General features: G+C 45.7%; 1 protein-coding gene across 1 annotated transcript in view; it reads left to right on the forward strand.

The window, feature by feature from the left end:
- The window catches only part of LOC138301470 (polypeptide N-acetylgalactosaminyltransferase 6-like), a 398,585-nt gene that overhangs the window by 50,553 nt on the left and 331,136 nt on the right, over positions 1–16,896 (forward strand). The window lies entirely within an intron of this gene.

A 16,896-nucleotide genomic window follows, 5' to 3' on the forward strand; every position in this document is an offset into this window, starting at 1 on the left:
GTGGCACCCCTCACAGAACTGACCTCTAAGAAAATGCCCAAGAAAGTTAACTGGACCGTGGACTGTCAAAAGGCCTTTGACACCCTGAAGCAAGCTATGTGTACATCACCAGTTTTGAAAGCTCCAGATTATCCCAAACAATTCATAGTGCAGACTGATGCCTCTGAGCATGGGATAGGAGCAGTCCTATCCCAAACAAACGATGATGGCCTTGACCAACCTGTTGCTTTTATTAGCAGGAGGTTACTTCCCAGGGAGCAGTGTTGGAGTGCCATTGAGAGGGAGGCCTTTGCTGTGGTTTGGTCCCTGAAGAAGTTGAGACCATACCTTTTTGGTAGTCACTTCATAGTTCAAACTGACCACAGACCTCTCAGATGGCTGATGCAAATGAAAGGAGAATACCTTAAACTGTTGAGGTGGTCCATATCCCTACAGGGAAAGGACTTTGTAGTGGAACACAGACCTGGGACTGCCCATGCCAATGCTGAAGGCCTTTCTAGATTCTGCCACCTAAAAAATGAAGACTCTTTTGGGAAAGGTTATTCTAATCCTCTTTCGTTTGGGGTGGGGGGGGGTTTGTATAAGGAAATACCTTCCTTGGCATGGTTACCCCCTAACGTTTTGCCTTTTCCTGATGCCAGTTATGATTGAAAGTGTGATAGGACCCTGCTAACCAGGTCCCAGCACCAGTGTTCTTTCCCTGGCACACAGATAAGTCCCTTGTAAATGGTACCCCTGGTACCAAGGGCCCTGTGGCCATGTAAGGTCTCTAAGGGCTGCAGCATGTCTTATGCCACCCTGGGGACCCCTCTCTCATCACGTGCACACTGCCTCACAGCTTGTGTGTGCTGGTGAGGAGAAAATGACTAAGTCGACATGGCACTCCCCTCAGGGTGCCATGCCCACCTCTCACTGCCTGTGGCATAGGTAAATCACCCCTCTAGCAGGCCTTACATCCCTAAGGCAGGCTGCACTATACCACAGGTGAGGGCAGTGTTTAAGCAAAACCTTAGACATTGTAAGTGTAGGGTAGCCATAAAGAGTATATGGTCTGGAAGTTTGTCAAACCTGAACTCCACAGTTCCATAATGGCTACAATGAAATCTGGGAAGTTTGGTATCAAACTTCTCAGCACAATAAATGCACACTGATGCCAGTGTGGGATTTATTGTAAAATAAACCCAGAGGGCATCTTAGAGATGCCCCCTGAATACCAGTCCGACATCTAGTTGTAGGCTGACCAGTTTCTGCTAGCCTGCCACAGCCAGACAAGTTTCTGGCCACATGGGGTGAGTGCCTTTGTCACTCTGTGGCCAGGAACAAAGCCTGTACTGGGTGGAGGTGCTTCTCACCTCCCCCTGCAGGAACTGTAACACCTGGCGGTGAGCCACAAAGGCTCATGCCTTTTGTTAAAGCAACCCAGGGAATCCCAGCTAGTGGAGATGCCCGCCCCTCCGGCCACTGCCCCCAGTTTTGGCAGCAAGGCTGGAGGAGATAATGAGGAAAACAAGGAGGAGCCACCAACCAGTCAGGGCAGCCCCTAAGGTGCCCTGAGCTGAGGTGACCCCTGCTTTTAGAAATCCTCCATCTTGGTTTTGGAGGATTCCACCAATAGGAATAGGATTGTGCCCCCCTCCCCTCAGGGAGGAGGCACAAAGAGGGTGTAGCCATCCTCCAGGACTATAGACATTAGCTACTGCCCCCAGACCTGAACACCCCTCTAAATTTAGTTTTTAGGGGCGACCCTGAACCCAGTAAATCAGATTCCTGCAACCTACAACAAGAAGAAGGACTGCTGACCTGAAAGCCACGCAGAGGCGGCGAAGATGACAACTGACTTGGCCCCAGCCCTACCGGCCTGTCTCCAGACTCAAAGAACCTGCACAGAGACGCATCAAACAGGGACCAGCGACCTCTGAGGACTCAGAGGAGTGCCCTGAACCCAAAGGACCAAGAAACTCCTGCAAACAGCGGCACTGTTCAAAAACTGCAACAACTTTGCAACTTTAAAGCAACTTTCAAAGAACTCTCTCTTCCCGCCGGAAGCTTGAGACTTCATACTCTGCACCCGGCGCCCCCAACTTGAGCTCCAGAGAACCAACACTGCAGAGACTACTCCCAGGCAACTACGACAATGTGGGTACCCTAAGTCGACCCCCCTGCACCCCGACAGCGATGCCTGCAGAGAGGATCCAGAGGCTCCACCTGACCGCGACTGCCTGGAAACAAGGAATTCAAAACCTGGACCAAGCACTGCACCCGCAGCCCCCAGGACTGAGAGGAACCTCTTCCAGTGCAGGAGTGACCAGCAGGTGTCCCTCTTACTAGCCCAGTCGGTGGCTGGCCCGAGAAGCCCTCCTGTGCCCTGGCTGCATCGCCTAAGTGATCCCTGGGTCCTTCCATTGCTTTCAATAGCAAACCAGATGCCTACTTTGTCCACTGCACCCGGTCGCCCCTGTGCCGCTGAGGGTGTGTTTTGTGGGCTTGTGTGTGCCCCCCCAGTGCTCTACAAAACCTCCCTGGTCTGCTCCCCGAGGATGCAGGTACTTACCTGTAAGCAGACTAGAACTGGAGCACCCCTGTTCTTCATAGGCGCCTATGTGTTTTGGGCCCTCCTTTGACCTCTGCACCTGACTGGCTCTGTGTTGCTGGTGCGGTGGCTTTGGGGTTGCCTTGAACGCCCAACGGTGGGCCACCTATGCCCAGGAGACTCACTGTGTAAGTGCTTTACTTACCTGAGAAACCTAACCAAACTTACCTCGCCCAGGAACTGATGATTTTTGCTGTGTTAACTTTTAAAATAGCTTATTGCCATTTTAACCTAAACTGTGTGTACTACTGTTTTAAATCAAAGTTCTATACTTACTTGTGTGAAGTACCTTGCATTTTATGTACTTACCTCAAATCTTGAATCTTGTGGTTCTAAAATAAATTAAGAAAATATATTTTTCTAAATAAAAACCTATTGGCCTGGAGTTAAGTCTTTGAGTGCGTCTTCCTCATTTATTGCCTATGTGTGTACGACAGATGCTTAACACTACCCTCTGATAAGCCTACTGCTCGACCACACTACCACAAAATAGAGTATTAGTATTATCCAATTTTGCCACTATCAACCTCTAAGGGGAACCCTTGGACTCTGTGCACACTATCTCTCACTTTGAGATAATATATATAGAGCCAACTTCCTTCAACAACTTTTATTACATCAATAAAAATATCAATGATATTTTAGAAGTCAAATTATTGAAGAAAAACTCAGCATTTCACAAAGCCCAAAAATGCCAGCAATTCCGTAGCCATCTCTGTATGATTCAAAACTACTTCCTCGTCTTGACTCACTATTAAAATATCAGCCAGATAAATAATTAGCCTTACTCCTGTCGTTTGTAGCCATGCTGCTACTGGGTGAAGCACTTTTGTAAAGCACCAAAGTGTTAAGGACTTCTCCATCTATCTGAACTGAAGGAATCTCCAATGTGGGGCCCAAATCGGCACAGTCAAATATGCATCCTTCAGATCTAACCTTGTTAGCCAGTCTCCTTTCCTTAACACATTTCTTAACAGATGAATCCCCTCCATCTTGAAGTGGCAATATACCACCCACTCGGTCAAAACCTTAAATTTTATCACTGGTCAGATACCTTTGTCTTTTTTCTCAACCAAAAATGTATTGCTGACAAACCCTACAGAACCATCCGTGACCTCCTCAATGGCTGCCTTTGCCAGTAATTCCTCTACCTCTTGTGTAACCATTCTCACATTCTCACATCTCCGAGAATTGTATTTCCCAGGTGTCCCCCTCTGTACAGGAATATCTGTAAACTCCAGTTTGTATTCCTTGACAGTCTCCAAAAACCAGGGATCCTGGTTCACCAACTCACAGTTGCCACTAACCTATATTACAGTATCTGAAAGGTCTTTGGATAATCCTACCTGTTAACATTCCTGTTTGTCTCCTAGCCCCTCTGGATGACCTGCTGCAAAACCTCTATTTCTGTGAATAAAATCCCTGATAGTATCTGAACCCTTTCTGGATGTACCTTGCACCACATGCCAAGAAGGGTCTTAATCCAGATTGTCCTCGGCCGAGGGACTGACCCCTTGTTCTTCTGACCCTACCAAAAACTCTATCAGCAAAAACTTCTTGATATCTTTCAGGGACTTTTGTATTGAGTTAAAGACCCAACATATTCCACCATATCTTTAATAAACTCTTCACCAAACAGCTGATCCTGTGAGGAAGGACCATTCCTTATTCGCTAGTTCAACTAACTTGGGATCGATTTTTAGTAGTATGCATTTCCTCCTTTCATTTGAAAGTGTTTTATTAGCATTACCCAACAGCCATAGGGCCCTTTGGCCCCCCGGTGTAATTCCATTGAATCCACAGGATTCTCACTGAGCCAGGCCTCTTCAGCCAATTCAAAAATCTTGTTGAGGGTCCAATTATGTCTATGAGGCAACCCTGACAGGATTTTAACACTCTGTCTAGGTGTTACCTTGGGTCCCTACCACAATTTTTAATTAATGCCACTACCTTTGCATCCAGTTCTGCAGTCATAGCAAATTTGTCAGATAAAGACGGGCGTGGGCATTCTGATTTCATGGGAAACCTGACCTCTTTAGGTATCTCCCTTCTTAACCAGAAGGAAATATAATCATCCACGTGCTGTGATGGTGCCCATTCTGAGGATAGAGGGTGTTTTATTAAAGGCTAATTTAACATTAGTTAACTATGCTCATTTTTGACCCCGATGCCTTACTTGCCTCCTCTGGTGTTACTCTCCTTTTGACCTCAATTACCTCTTGGTCAGAGTCAAACGCAGAAAAATATGATAGATCAATTTCCAGTTCCAAAGCCTCATCCCTGTCTAATGATACTGGAATACCCGGACCATTATTTTGCCCATCCACAGTTCCTGACGCACAAACCGTGTCATCAACACCATCATCTATCATCTTTCATCTCCTACTTTTGCCTTTTTTTACCTTTGTTATGATGGTCGTCCTCTGAGGTTCTTTTTCTACGAACCTTACCCACCCAGCATGAGTATTCTGCTGGGTCTGCACCCTTCCTTTCTTTGGTGCCTGATGTTTTTGAATCTGTTTTTTAAATAGTGCCTCAAACCTACTGTTGATGGTGTCTGTTTGCGACCCCATCAACTTAACCACTGCTCAACATTCCTTCCTACTTCTCCTTTAGTCTTCCCTCTATCTGTTCTTATTATCCTGACCAGAAAACTCCTTAAGCTCTTTATCCGATCACCAAAATCTTCCCTCTATGCTCCTCAAAGAAGCACCTGGCCAACTAACTATAACTACCAAAATTCCTTTCACACAATGTATTATCGTATCCCAAACACACAAAATGGCAGTCTGATGAGTAAGGCCTGTGTGTTCCCAAAGTTCCAAAATGGCGGCCGATGCGGCTATCATGTGTGACAGGACCAGCGTGTTTGGCCATTCTCAAGCATTTTCCTTTAAATCAGTGGTTCCCAACCTGTGGTCCGCAGATCCCCGTGGGTCCGTGACACATTCCCAGGGGGTCCGCAGGCCTGGGCCGGGAAGAAGGCACCTCTCCTGTGACAAACACTTGCATTTTTTAAGTATATTTATTGCTTTCCTTGAGCAGTTTTAAAAGCACTTCAAACTTCCTCGTACATCCAGCAGCTTTCGGACAAAAATAAAAGTGTCAAGATTACTCTAGTGATTAATGTCCCTCCTAGAGATAGATGGGAGTTTTGTCTAGTGGCAATTTTGACTCAAAGGTAGTGCAGATGGTTAACATGCCTGCTGCAAAGAACTTGTAGCTGGCAAAGGACAGTATTTTATCTGCATAGCACAGTGGGTTACTGCTTTTGTTTCTTTTGTTACTGTGCAATACATAAGTTACAATCATAATCTAGCATAGTGAGCATGAACTGCCATTAAGAAGCTGCATGCAAACTGCAAGGCACAAATTAGAAAGTTGTTTTTTTCTCCAGACTTTCATTTTCCTTACGCTGCTAAAAAAGGTTTGCTTGCATAGAAATACATTCTTATTATTAAAGGCAATGCTAACCACTGTGCTGTGTTCTGAATCCTGAATTTGTGCTTGCCCAGACCAAGCACTCCTAGAAAATGCCTGCCAGTGTGGATGATGTGAATCCTACACCTTGTTGTCCCTTATAAAGTGCTCTGACACCCTACACTAGTATGGGAGGTGCTATAAAACAAATGAATTACATGTGATAGAAATGCAGTGGAGAGATGAGAGGCGCTTATGGTTTTGCTTCCTTTCCCCACCACATATTTATGTAAAAAAATGTTCTCAGATCTTATATACCTAAAGATAAAAACAGAAATCACTTGGGAAATGTTGAACCTGACCTGAGGATTCAGCTTTCCTATATAAAACTAAACATTGAGAAGTTAGTCGCTGAGATGCAGCGCCAACCTTCCCATTAAATGTTTTCGATTTTACATATTTTGTTCAATGTAAAATAATTATGGCCCTCATTATGAACATGGCAGGAAACACCGCACCTCCGGCGGTAAAAACTACCAACAGAGGAGCGGTCCGGACTGCCAAATAATGAAGCAACTCAAACACAGGCATCCTGAAAACCACCCACCGCCAACAGAGGAGTCCCGACAATGATGCAGAGGCCGTCTACAGGCCGACGGAAAGGCCCAACCCGCCCATCAAATAATGAACCACTAGACTGCCGTCAGTTCCGGGGCGGGAACCACCATCACGCAAAGCCAGGCGGAAACGAACCAAATATAAGGATACGCTCACCGGAGGCTGACATAACATGCCGAAGCAGACATGGATAGAGAGCTGCAGATCATGCCATCCCTGCTCGTTGCCGTATACCTCCACAACCGAGACCGCCGACGAAGACGACGGCGGTAAATACCGCAACCTACGAAACAAGGGACGAAAGGGCACAGTTACATACCCACCCACTCCACCCACCCCGCAATGCTCCCCCAACCCTTCACAGCAGCACAAGCTATACACCCCACAGCAAGAGGTACTTACCCATCACCAGGCAAATCCAACCTGACCATAGTACATACAAATACCCCACACACCCACAAACAATGAAACGAGAGACCAGGGATCCAGAGTGTGCCGCCAAAACACAAGCCACACATAAACTTTTAATGAGCAAACGATTCTCAAGTAAGGCCAATGGCCAGTCCATAGTGTCATGAGTCCCATGGGCTACAGTGGCCCCAACCTGACTCCCACAAGTGCTACGGTACTCCACCTTATAGGGGCAACAATGGGGCATCCAGGCACCTCAGGGAACAGGAGGTGGTGGGGGGGATTTACGACGGGTGGGCCTTGGATTTGCGTTCTGAAGGTGGAGGGGGTTTGGGTTTGGCCTTGGAAGGTGGGGGAGTGTGCTTGGACTGGGTGGAGCCAAATGGAATTGGCTCAGTACGGGGCTTCTTCCTCTCTGAGGAAGGGGCATGGGAATGTGAAGGGTGGACAGGGGCGGGCTGTGAAGTGGAAGAAGTGGAAAGGGCAAGGAGGTGTGCACGTTTAGGGACGAGATGGGGTGGGCCAGTGGGTTGGAAGAGGTCAGCACGGGAGAGGAAGCTTTTTTTGGAGCAATTGAGTTGGACCTGGAGGAGCACGTGGAGGCAGAGGGTGTGGACGTAAGTGGTGTAGGGGGGTGCGTGTTGTGGGTGCAGGTGACTGGACGGTATGCTGAGGTGTGTTGGATGTGTGATGGGTGGGTGTTTTGGTGTGTTTGTGTGTTTTTGGAGGACGGGGGGGGTGGACACAGTGGGTGAAGACAGGTTGCCAGTGTGAATGTATGTTGTGTGGGTGTCTGCAAGTCTGGTGAGTGTGCTGCATGTGTCAACTAAAGTAGTTGTGGTGAGTGCAGGTGTGGTGTCTGGGGTGCATGTATGGATATGTGCTATTGTGGTGAGTGCAGGAATAGGCTCAGCAATAGTGAATGAAGGTGCAGTGACTGGGGGTGTGCATGTAGAGGGGACAGACAGGGAGGCGGAAGAGGTGGGCACACTGGGGGAAGTGGATGTTGCTGTGTGTGCATGTGTATGTTGGCTGTGTGAATGCTTGTGGTGGGAGGTGTGGTGCTTGTGTTTAGAAGTGTGCTTCTTGTGTGTTGAGGTGTGTGCCTGCATGTCATAATGTGTGCTTTGGACGGGTGAAGGGAGTGGGGTGCTGGAAGGAGTAGAGGAGGTTGGAGGGGGGACGGAATGACCAGGGACACTGGCTGCCGTCAAAGAGGAGGCCTGAGCCTGAAAAGATCTCTGTAGGCCAGACACAGCACCATGAATGCCATCCAGATAGGCATTGGTCTGCTGCATCTCTGATGCTAGCCCCTGGATGGCATTGACGATGGTTGTCTGCCCTACAGAGATGGTTCTCAGGAGGTCAATAGCCTCCTCTGTGAGGGCAGCAGGACTGACTGGGGCAGGGTAAGCGGTGCCTGGGGGGAAGGAGATGCCCACCCTTCTGGGTGAGCGGGCACGGGCAACTCGTTGGGGAGCAAATGGGAGGGCGGTGATGGCATGGGGGATGGCGGAAAATGATACAGTAGGTGTGGGCCCACTAGGGTCCGCCACAGCCAGGGAGCCCTCATCGGAGGAGGTATCGGAGTCACTACCTCCAGTGGTAGTTGCATCCCCGGTGGTACTCCCCTCGCCCTCCAACCCACTGGTCACCTGTGGTGATCGTGTTATACTCGGAGCAGGGAATGTTGTGACATCATGATAATGATGTCACGACAATCCGTGTTCCAACTTGACAGTTGAGGGGTTGGAGAGCTCTGTGCCCCTTTTGTTGTATGGACGTTTTCTCCTGAATCTGATCTTTATGGAATAAAAGAATAATAACCCTATCTACCGTGGAGAGAGATCATTACAGTGGCGACGAGGATGGAAAGGAAGCTACTTCAGACACTAGAAGTGAAGAAATCGGCCGTCTGAAACTGAACGTTTTTACGTGAGCCGCTATTGTTTCCTTGTATTTACATTTTGCGCTGCAGGGGGCAGAGAGCTGTTTGCACTATCATTTCAATGTTTAGACAACGTTGTTATTTTTAAATTTGACTCGTGTTGTTGGGAACAGCTGTTCCCTATCGGCTCGCGCAACCACACGAGTATAGGCTCGCGCGACGGCACAAGCGTAAGCGGCTCACATTTGCTCGTGCGACGGCACGAGCACAAACAGCTATTACACACGCGTCGCGGGACGAGCGCGTGTAATTTAGTTTTCCCCGCACGAAGACAGGCAGTTTTAAGCAGTTCTAATCTGTACACGCGTCTCGGGACGAGCGCGTGTAATTTTTTTCCCCGTTTAAAAAAAAGAAAAAGAAGAAAAAGAAGTAAACTCACCTGAGGTTGAACAGAGTGTATTAATGTTCTTCGAGTTGTTTATATAAAAAAAAAAAAAAAAAAACATAGAAAAGGGCTTCAGTTTTTTACCTCACCATCGGAATAGAAGAAGGACAATTATATGAAGCTCAGTTTTTTTTATTTTTCGGCCATCTTTTAGTTGGTAATTTGACTTGAACTTCAAGAAGAAATAAAGTAATACATTCATTTTTTTTTACAACATTTATAAGTAATTGATGATATTAAATCAATTATTTTGATTATAAAAGGAATAAAAAAAATAAAAAAAGAACAATAACAATAATAACAACAATAATTAAATATGCAAAAGTTTCACCGCCAGCACCTTTTTTACAAGATCCTGGTGATCCACCTCTTGAATGGAGATTGTGGCTACGTTCATTTAAGGCATATCTTGGTGCCATAGATGGCCACAAATTTAGACCGGAAAGAAAAAAAAGTTTATTGTATTATCATCTGGGAGTTGAAGGCCAAAACATTTTTGATCACCTACCGGCCCATGAATTGGCTGAAGAGGAGGAACTGGATGAGTTTGATATGGCCATTGCCCAACTTGATAAATATTTCGTCAAAACAAAGAATGTTGTGGTACATCGTTACAAATTTTTTACGAGATCACAAAGCTCCAGTGAGAGCATAGACACTTTTATAACTGCTTTGAAGGTTTTAGCAGCCAAGTGTGAATTCGAGAACTTTACTTCGCATCTCATCAGAGATCAATTAATTGCCAGATGTCACTCAAAAAGAATTCAAGAGAAATTACTGTCTTGCAAGGATCCGTCGTTAGACAAAGCCATTGACATTGCCAAGAGCATTGAGGCCCATATTTATACTTTTTGACGCTAAACTGCGCTAACGCAGTTTAGCGTCAAAAAGTTTTGCGCCGTCTAACGCCATTCTGAAGCGCCAAGCGGGCGCCGTATTTATGGAATGGCGTTAGACGGCGCAATCAGACCGGCGCTGCCTGGTTTGCGTGGGAAAAAACCACGTAGACCAGACAGCGCCGGCGTAGGGGGAAAATGGCGCATGGGCGTCTTAAAATGGGGCAAGTCAGGTTACGTCGAAAAAATCGTCTTAACCCGACTTGCGCCATTTTTTAACGACGCCCATCCCCCATCAACATGACTCCTATCATTGTAAAGATAGGAGTCATGCCCCCTTGCCCAATGGCCATGCCCAGGGGACTTCTGTCCCCTGGGCATGGTCATTGGGCATAGTGGCATGTAGGGGGGCACAAATAAGGCCCCCCTATGCCACCAAAAAAAAATATAAAAAATAAAAAATTATACTTACCTGAACTTACCTGAATGTCCCTGGGGTGGGTCCCTCCATCCTTGGGGGTCCTCCTGGGGTGGGCAAGGGTGGCAGGGGGGGTCCCTGGGGGCATGGGAGGGCACCTGTGGGCTCATTTTGAGCCCACAGGCCCCTTAACGCCTGCCCTGAGCAGGCGTTAAAAAGTGGCGCAAATGCGCCGTTTTTAGCCACGCCAACTCCCGGGCGTCTCTTTTGCCCGGGAGTATAAATACCACGTAAAGGCCTGGGAGTCATTTTTTAGACGGGAACGCCTCCCTTGCATATCATTAACGCAAGGAAGGGGTTCACGCTAAAAAATGACGCACATTCCGGGAACTTTGGCGCTATTCGCCTCTAACGCCATAGTATAAATATGGCGTTAGTTGGCGTTAGTTTTGCGTCGAAATTGCGTCAAAAAAAACGACGCAATTTCGGCGCAAACGGAGTATAAATATGGCCCTGAATGTTTAATGGAGGATGCCAAACAGTTAGAAGCTTCTATGTCCAAAACAACAATTTCTGGAGCAGTCCTTAATGCGCAAGGCAGCAACAATAAGAAACAAGATCATTTTGAGAAAAGACAGGACAATACTTTTGTCCGGAATAAGTTTAATCAGAAACCAACTTGTTACAGATGCGGTTCCTCTACGCATGTGTCATCCTTCAAGAATTGCCCAGCGGTTCATCTACAGTGCAGAAATTGTAACAAAACAGGACATTTTGCAAGAGTATGTAGGAGCGCCAGAAAGAACAATGTTCGTTGTGTATTGAGTGATGATACTGAAGGTGTCATGGGCGAACAAAGTAATGAGTATGTTTTAGTTGTCAAAGATGTTGCCAATATAAACAAGATTGTCAATGATCCAAACATTGATGTAATGATCGATGAGACAAAAATTAAATTATTAGTTGATACTGGGGCTAGAATAACCATTATAGCACAAGATAATTATAAGGAAAATTGGGTTTCCAAAATTCTCTTTCCTCCAGAGGTAGCCACGGTTGCGTTTGAAGGGAGCAAAATTGATTTACTGGGTTATTTCTGGGCATCATTGACTATTTTAGATAAGACATTACGAGGAAAAGTCTATGTTGCCAAGAAAGGCATCAATGTTTTAGGTCTACTTCATCAAGCTGAATTCAATCTTGCAATTAAGCCTGGTCGAGACAAACCTGTGGTAATAGAGAGAGAGAGTCCTGGTCCAATTAATGTTGCTTCAAACCATGTATATGATTGGCAACAAAAGTTCAAGAAGTTGTTCTGTGAACAGTTAGGTAAGATTACTCACTATACACATACAATAAGACTCAAGCATGATGCTGTCCCTGTTAAACACAAACTAAGGAATGTACCCTTAAGTGTAAGGTCCGAATTGTCTAATTTGTTGAAACAAATGTGTGAACAAGTAGTAATAGAAAAAGTTGAAGCGACATTGTGGTTGTCTCCCATAGTTTTGGCCAAGAAAAAAACAGGTGATTTAAGAATGTGCATGGACTTGAGAAGCTTAAACGGAGCAATACGGGTAGACAGTTTTCCTCTTCCAAGAATCGACGATCTCATTGCAAAAATAGGTTCATCCAGATGGTTTACCAAACTAGATTTAAAGTCGGCCTATCATCAAGTGGATTTAGATGCAGACTCAAGACATTTAACAGCGTTCATTACTCCGGATGGAACCTTTCAATTCTGCAGATTACCTTTTGGATTAGCTTCGGTGGCTGCAGCATTTCAAAGACTGATGTCAGACATGTTTTCTGATAACCCTAATGTAGCAGTTTTTCAAGATGACATTTTAGTCTTTACCAGTGATGAAATTTCACATGATAAGATTTTAGAAGAAGTTCTTTGTACACTAGAAAATAGAGGGGTGACTTTAAGTGGTGACAAAAGCGTTTTCAAAGTTAAGGAAATTGAGTATCTTGGTCATGTTTTTTCAGAGGGTGGCGTTAAACCTAAGCCAAGTTTAGTCAAAAGTATATTAGAAGCTCCTGCTCCCAAGTCCAGGGATCAACTGTTGTCGTTTCTTGGTTTGTGTGAATTCTATGCTAAGTTTCTTAAAAATTTCGCAAAAAACACAGAATGCTTTAGATCAGCATTGAGGAATTCTGTATTCGTGTGGTCTGATGAGTGTAACAATATGTTTGAACAGATCAAACGTGAAATTGTAAGCGTTCCTGCCCTACAACCATTTTCAGAAAAAAAAATACTGTAGTGACTGTTGATGCATGTGAATATGGTCTTGGGGCTGTTCTTTCACAGTTGTCTGATGATGGACATGAAAGCACTGTGGGATTCGCATCAAGAACACTAAGACAGGTCGAACGTAAATACTCTGTTATTGAAAAGGAAGTCCTGGCTTGTGTGTGGGGTACTGAAATATTCAAACAGTACCTGTGGGGCAGACCTTTCACATTGAAAACTGACCATAGACCTTTGGTGGAAATACTATCTGGCAGAAAAATGAAACGTTCAACGGCGCGAATAGCTAGATTGTCTGCCAAGTTACTGGAGTTTACATTCTCAGTCGAATACATTCCTGGTGGGAGGAATAGGAGAGCAGACTGTCTATCTAGGTTACCTGTTGAAAATAGTGAAGAGCAGGATTGGGAAACTGAAATTGAAGAATGTATTGTTGCCTGTGTAACTGAGAATAACATGCCTTTAAATGAAGAAGAGTGGACAAAAGCGGTGTTAAATGATGGCGTTTTGTGTGACGTAATGCGTATGGTCAAAGCAGGTTGGCCCAAGGAAAAGTGTTTATCATTGGAGTTACAACCGTATTGGAAAGTTTCTGATGAACTGTCTATTGAGGGTAACAAATTAGTCAGAGGCAAGAAACTTGTTCCACCAGTGTGTTTGAGAAAGAATTTAATTGCTACATCGGATACTGGTCATCGGGGTGCAACGATCACTAAAAGACGATTGAGGTCTGATTTTTGGTGGCCAGGAATGGATAAAGAAATTGATAATTTTGTAAAAAACTGTACAAGGTGTTGTACCAGTGACAAAGTTTTGACTACTGAAGGGGTGACCAGTACCTTTGTTCCGTCACCTGCAAGTGCTTGTCAAAAATTGGGGCTTGATTTTCTTGGCCCTTATCACATTTTGCCTCCTGACATGAGATATTTTGTGGTCATAGTTGATCATCTATCCAGATGGGTAGAAGTTGAACCAGTAAGGTTTCCCACCACTCGCTTTGTGATTAATTGTTTGAAGAAAATCTTTAGTCGTGAAGGTTTCCCAGAGCAAATTCTAACTGATAATGGAGTTCAATTTGTGTCGTCAGAGATGCTTCAATTCTTGAGAAAATGTGGAATCAAGCACATAAGAACACCACTTTATAATCCACAAAGCAATGGCATGGTAGAGCGATTCAATCGTGTTTTAGTAGACTGCATTCAGGCTTCCTACAGAAATCACTTACCTGTAGACCAAGCTATAAAAGAACTAGTATGGTCTTATTGCACTACACCTCATGTTGCCACGAGAAAAACTCCATTTGAACTAATGAGAGGGAGATTGGCATCTACGGAAATATGTCCTTTTTGGATGGTGAAGTTGTTTCATGAAGGTAGTGACTTGAAGGAGGTCTGGCAAGTTGCCAAACACAATGCTAATTTGTGTGGGTTACAGAGAGCAGAGGAAAATAACTGAATTAGGGAATTGCAGGTGGGTGATTGGGTGAGAGTGAAAAACCCAGTGTTAGTTAAGAAAGGTCTATCTAAATTTAAAGATTCTCAACAGATACGTGAAGTACGTAAAAATGCGGTGATGTTATCTGATGGGAGTTGGTGGAGTACTTCACGCATAGCGTTGGATCCGGCTGTAAAAAAACAAAAACGTTGAGAATACTCAATTCAGTAGAATAAGCAAACCGGTTAGTGATTGTCACAGAAGTAGAACAAGTACTAGAATTTGTTACAAACCAAAGAAATTTCAAGACTTTATCACGTATTAGTAATATTCACATAATATATGTTACAGTACAATTATTGTAAATAGTAATGTTGTAGTAGTGTTCTGCATTATTTAGTTCTGTTTAAAAAAAAAAAAAGGGAAAGTAATGTGGTGATCGTGTTATACTCGGAGCAGGGAATGTTGTGACATCATGATAATGATGTCACGACATTCCGTGTTCCAAGGTGACATTTGAGGGGTTGGAGAGCTCTGTGCCCCTTTTGTTGTATGGACGTTTTCTCCTGAATCTGATCTTTATGGAATAAAAGAATAATAACCCTGTCTACCGTGGAGAGAGATCATTACATCCCCTTGGCGCCGGATGACTCTGCCTCAGAGGATCCGTGGGCTGCTGCATCCCCACTTGCCAGTGCCTCAGCTCCCTCGCCAGATGATGCTGATGTACACAAACAACACAAGAGAACAGGAGAGACACATGTAAATAGCTGAAAGGAGTGAACATAGTGGTTCATACATACACCCACCCAGAAGACCCTCCAACAGGCAGCACCTTCCACCATACCCATGGCCATGCCCCTGACTAGTGTCCAGAACCCTGCTCTACACCCATTCCCTAAACAACTTAAGGACCCGACGTGTAGGAGACCTGACCAAAACTCCCCTACTCCCTACAGGGGCCATCATGTAGATGGACATCAGTCAGAGTCCCTGCAACTAAGCAGCATGAACCAGAATGCACACACAGACATCCATCATGGGTCAAATATATGGTATGTGTACTCACCCCCTTGTGACTGCTGTGCAGCCTTCAAGCGCCAATCCAGGTCCGGGTATGCCACGGCCAGGATGCGAAGCATAAGGGGGGGGGGGTCAGTGCTTGAAGGGCACCCCTTCCCCATTGGGAGGAATTCCCCAGCTGGGCCTCATAGATTTTTCGCGCCCAGCGCCGCAGGTCCTCCCACCTCTTCCTGCAGTGGGTGCTCTGCCGGTTGTAGACCCCCAGGGTCTGCACCTCCTTGGCGATGGCATGCCAAAGTGCCCTCTTCTGGTGGGCGCTGACCTAAAAGGGACACACAGAAATGTAACACAGAGGTCAGGCACTTGGCAAACATATACAGCTGGCTATACGTCCACTATGGGACGGACAGTACAAACAGACTAACAGCACATACAAACGCAGCATGTCAGGAACCATGGCCCATTCAGGGTCAGAGGTGCACACATATATGCTGGCAACTGCATCCATTACACACAACCATTGACCACAATCCCCCTACTCACCTGTACCTCTGGCCGTCCATAGAGCTTGGCGTACAGGGGCAGGACCCCGTCCACGAGCCTCTCCAATTCCTCTTGGGTGAAGGCCGGAGCCCTTTCCCCTGCAACATGAGCCATTTCCATGACCAGAGGCAGGATACAGCAGTACACTCAGTGGAGTACCTGCTTGCACGAGATCAGGGAGTCAATTGAAGTTGGGGTGACGACTTCGCATAAGCACCGCAGCGGTGTGCACCGTCACCGCTGCCAGCGATCATGATACGCAAGGATTCCCCATTGACATCCATGTTAACCAATGACTTTGCGCACAGCGGTAAACACCGCCTTACGCTGTTACGTCAACTGCTAGTGGTATGAGATCACTTCCACCACAACAGTTCAGGATTACAGGGGGCAGACATTTTGGCACTAACTTCGCATTTATAATACTGCCATCTGCACAATGCAGGCCCTAATGTTCACCAAACACACATATGCATGTGACCATTAATATTACCTCACCTGACAAGCCCTGATCAATGATTGTGGTCTAGTTGATGTTATGTCAAACACATTATGCATTTGTGTCCCTACAATCAAGTCAGCAGTGCTCAATGACTGACAATGTGTGCCGATGTATGTGTGTTCCTCATACGTGTTTCCAACTCCTCCTAGGTAAAGACCCTTGTGGCAAGGAAGGGTCCCATCGGTGTACAGACCACTTGTGGAAATGCAGACCATGGTGGAGCGTCACATCATTATCAATTACAGACTCACCTGTGCAACTATTCTTGAACTTTGTGCATCCTACACTGACTCCGGCAAATCGTAATCAGCATGCCATCCCTACTGGGCTCATTTTAAGTGACAGTCGGCATGGGTGCTGGATTTTCACAGCCAATGTTTAGCATAATACTACCAAGATTCCTGAATGCATTTGTACGACACCTGCAGTCCTATGTGAGATTTCCCTAAAGTATTGACCTCTCTGCCATCAAGTCAGACTTCTATGCCTTTGCCAACATACCCCATGTAATAGG

This window comes from Pleurodeles waltl, chromosome 6 (genome assembly GCF_031143425.1).
Source record: "Pleurodeles waltl isolate 20211129_DDA chromosome 6, aPleWal1.hap1.20221129, whole genome shotgun sequence".
In the NCBI taxonomy this organism is placed as follows: domain Eukaryota; kingdom Metazoa; phylum Chordata; class Amphibia; order Caudata; family Salamandridae; genus Pleurodeles; species Pleurodeles waltl.